The sequence below is a fragment of the Vipera berus genome, assembly GCF_964194415.1.
Source record: "Vipera berus genome assembly, chromosome: 3".
Taxonomy (NCBI): domain Eukaryota; kingdom Metazoa; phylum Chordata; class Lepidosauria; order Squamata; family Viperidae; genus Vipera; species Vipera berus.
In genome coordinates, this window is record NC_138204.1 from 148,106,941 (window position 1) to 148,111,165 (window position 4,225).

A 4,225-nucleotide genomic window follows, 5' to 3' on the forward strand; every position below is an offset into this window, starting at 1 on the left:
ATCTTCTTGCTACACTTTGACTTTTTTTATGAAAGTGTGTGCATAAAAGGAAGCAGTCTGCAATGAAGCTTTCCAGAAATGGCTTCAGTAGCTGATGGATTGGAATTACCAAGGAAAGGCATGGTATGTGGACTGCAAACTAGAGGTTCTATCCATTTGGGAAAGGCTTTCCTCTAGAGTCCAAAAATGACACCCTACTGCACTGTACCTAATGTGCCTCTGTCATAGGCAAGGTGTGATCCATTAAGGAGAAGCTTGAGATAAATCACCTTGTGAAGCTGCTAATCAGTCAAACAGTTGGTGTTGTGATCATTGTTTGTGATGGTATTAAAATACAGGGGCATTTCTGAAGAATGAATAAATGTGCCAAATGTGAAATTGATTAAAAAAAAGATTTATAACTTGACCATTTAGATGTGTAGTAATTGAATGCTGCAGATATAGTTTTAAAAATTCAGGTATAGCAGCTAGGTATTTGCTTATTATTAATTGAATCCCATTCAGTTCAGAACATTAGCATGGCCATGGGAACAAAACAGTTGTGAACTGATGTTATATGTGAGCGGATTCAGTACCTGAAGCAAAGCTCTTAATAAGGATATGAATGCTGTTGAAGGGGTTTATTGAGATACATTGTATTCACTAAAGCCAGCTTCAGTTATTTATTTCTGTACATTTCATATCTTATAATTTTTGATATACCCTGTAGTCACTACAATTTTTGAAAAGTATAGGTCAAATAATACAAAACAAAATGTCTTTAATGAAATGATCCATTACAAAGCCAGTTTTAATGATCTCTAAAATTAAGGATTCACTAATATCATTAAGATTAGTGGAAGCCAATAGTTTTGAAAAATTCATGTTTACCAGATTATAAACAGACAGATACACAGAAAGGAAAAAAAGAAAACACCGTTTTGTATGTGATTCAGAACAAAATTATTCTGGTAAGCTGTTACAATTTTAAGAACAGGACAGTTTAATTTCCTTTTCAATTTCTCAATTTTATCCCAAAGGTGCTTTTCAAAAGACAACTGGGCTTTCTTGGTTCTTTTTTCCTTGAAAACGTTTCTTATCCAAGGGAAGCAAAACATTTTCAAGGAAAAAAAACCCCAAGAAAAACCAGTTCCCTTTTGAAAAGCACCTTTGGGACAACTATGATCTAGACGTTCGGGGAATCTTCATAGAATTTTCCAAATTTTTAGATAGCTTGGGAGCAAATATATGTGACTTTTATCAGCTTAGCTTTGAATAGTTCTGTTCGTGTGCTTGAACAAAAGCAATAGTGGTGTGACTGCAGCTGTCTTATTATAAAATGTTATAAAATGAATATCAATAACAGAAAGTATCTTAATGGACCAATATAAGTATTAGGAAGAAATGACTAAATTGTACTTTGTTCTGACTCATATCAGTCTCCTATGCATGTGCTGGTGTTTGAAAAAACATTTGAAAGAGAGTATAAGTAGCAATGGCTGGAAAAACACACTGTTTTACCATAGAAGCTTAGGTACTTTCGTTGTCCAACTAGTTCATCATTCCTTCATGCTTCTTCCTTAAAAAGTGGAATTTCTAGCTAGAAATTGGAACAAACAATCCTGATATATATTGACAGTGGTAGTCTGTGTATGTGTGTGTTTTCCTCCATTAAGGAAGTACTGTGTGAATTGATCCTTAAAACAGATTAAAATAGGTATTGTGTCTATATATGCATCTTTTTAAAAAAGATAAAAAGACAGCTACAAATTGTCATGATAATAGAATCATACCCACAGCAATAATAATTTGACAGTATAGTTCTTTGCTCCAGAGCTTTTCTAAATTTTGTGGTAAAAATCTCAATTTATATTCATATGTATTGATATATTAATTTTCAAGGTTTATCTTGGTCTAAAAGAGTTTAAAAGAGATTTATTGTTTATCTTTTTGTCATTCTTCAAGTAGTAATGGTAGGCAGTTCTAGCAAGAAAGAAACTTATCTATGTGGAACTACTTTGTCATTTGATAGCAGAGCTTTCTCCACAGTAGCCACAAATATAAATGTTTTTGCTCATCCTGGGCTCTGAATCAAGTGGAAATAGCATTACTACTGGGAATTTAATAAAATTTATTTTGTTGCAGCTAATTTAAACTTAAATACCAAGGTACATTTATTTATTTATGTATGTATTTATTTATTTACTAAATAGACAGTATTATAAAATGATTTCGCGGGACGGTAGTGCCTTGAGTATATATTAGAACTAATTTTTTAGTTTTTCCATTTTTGTGCTGTTCTTGTCTACTGATGGATTACTGTTTGGCAATGTTGTAATGGATGTGGTAAGGAAGTTCCTATTAAAAAAAACAAAAAACACATTTGAAGACTATTACCCCAGTTGAAGCCATGAGGATCGTTAAAGAATTGCTTCAGTTGGAGGAAGATTATTTCTTCAAAATTTTATCATTAGAATCCTGCATCTTAATTTCCTTATTTTATTGAGCACCAAAACATGCTATATGTAATGCTGTTGTGTTTATATGTAAACTGCTTTGATATTTAGTGTTTCTGTACAGATCTAATGGTTTTACAAAACAAACATTCTCAGGCCCCAGAACTAAAGACATTTATATAGATTGTATTTGTAAATTGCTAATTATAAAGGATTTTAGGGCTATATGCAGAAACATTGTTATGCTGGAAACTCAGATGCTTCTTATATTTGTGATTGCCTCATCAGATGAAACTTACCAACAGTTTTCACAAAACAAATTCAATTGGTATTAAAACTAGGCTGGGATTAATTCATACGATAGTAGAAATGCACTTTTGGTTAAAATACTGCAATATATTTATTGTCTTCAGAATATGTTACATATTACGGTAACATTGCCATCTAAAAAAATGGATCTACTGGAAAAAAAGAAGCAAAATTACTTTACAACAGTAGGCAATCATAGATAACCCCTAGTAAGATTAAGCTGATGAAGTGTTTTGTAGGTAAATCATTGTATATGATTATGTTTGGGGGTTTTTTGTATAAAAGGATGGTGAATAGGAGTTCTTACTGTTCTTGTTTAGTAATGGACATTTAAAGACACATTTGAACAAACAATAGATACCATTTAGTGAAGACATTGCTGGCCTCCCATGCCTTTGAACAGAATACATCCAACTTGTATTTTAAAGTGACTGCAGTGATAGTTATTTATTGCTTTTAAAATGGATTTAAATATTAAAAACAGGAATGAAGTAACCAAGGAAGTGTGTTTTATAGCAATATTCTTTTATATTCAGTCTTGAAAATAATACATAAGGAAAATGCTTATATACTAGGACAAATTTTCATCTAAAAAGGTTGAGTGTGTATGAATTCCTTGTAAGTTTATGTTAGAGTGCTTGTAGTTCAGGGTGAAATGTGGTTGTTTTTTTGTATGAATGGTATTACCATAATATTTCCAGCTGCTAAAAAAAAGTGAAAGAACTATCTATGTTGTTCTCCAAAAATATCTTTGGACAATTGTTTCAACTTGGACCAAGCATTTTTAAGAAAAAATGCAGTGTAACATTTCCACAGTACCAGTATTTGAACATGACCAGTTATTAACAACTGCTGGAGAACAATTGAAAAATTCATACAATTCAAAATAAAACACTTCCAGGCCTCTCTTTTTTAAGTAAATAATATAGCTTAAGTTTAAAAAAAGTCTCTAATGGCATTCTAGACATTCTCTTTAATATTACTTCAATTAACAGATTAAGTTGGTTTGTTTTATAAACATATGGACCAAAGAGATGGTTTAGTCTTTGTTGTATTTATTTGTAATATAGCATTTTAAATATATTTTTCTTGTGTAAATTGAGGAAAGCAGTAGTGTTTCCTCTTTAGTTTGCACTTTGCTATATTTTGTTTCAGTATGATAAACTTATTTCTACTTGAAGCTTACATATTTTTGGTTGTACTATAGTAAAACCAAGCAATCAGCTTTTGGTATAATTAAACAGATTTTTAAAATTAGTTATGGTTGAAGTTTATTATCCATTTAGGTGACTCTATGTCTCTTTCCTCTCCCCACAACAGATTTAAGATTAACATTTTAAGACACTAATTTTGTACATGTTATCGGAATGTTGCATCATTGCATAAAATATTCAGTGGGACCAAGTTTGTTCAATTCAGTAAAGGTTTTTTTCTATCTCCATTTTCTGCCTCCAAGTCTCATGTTTACTTTCAATCTGTGT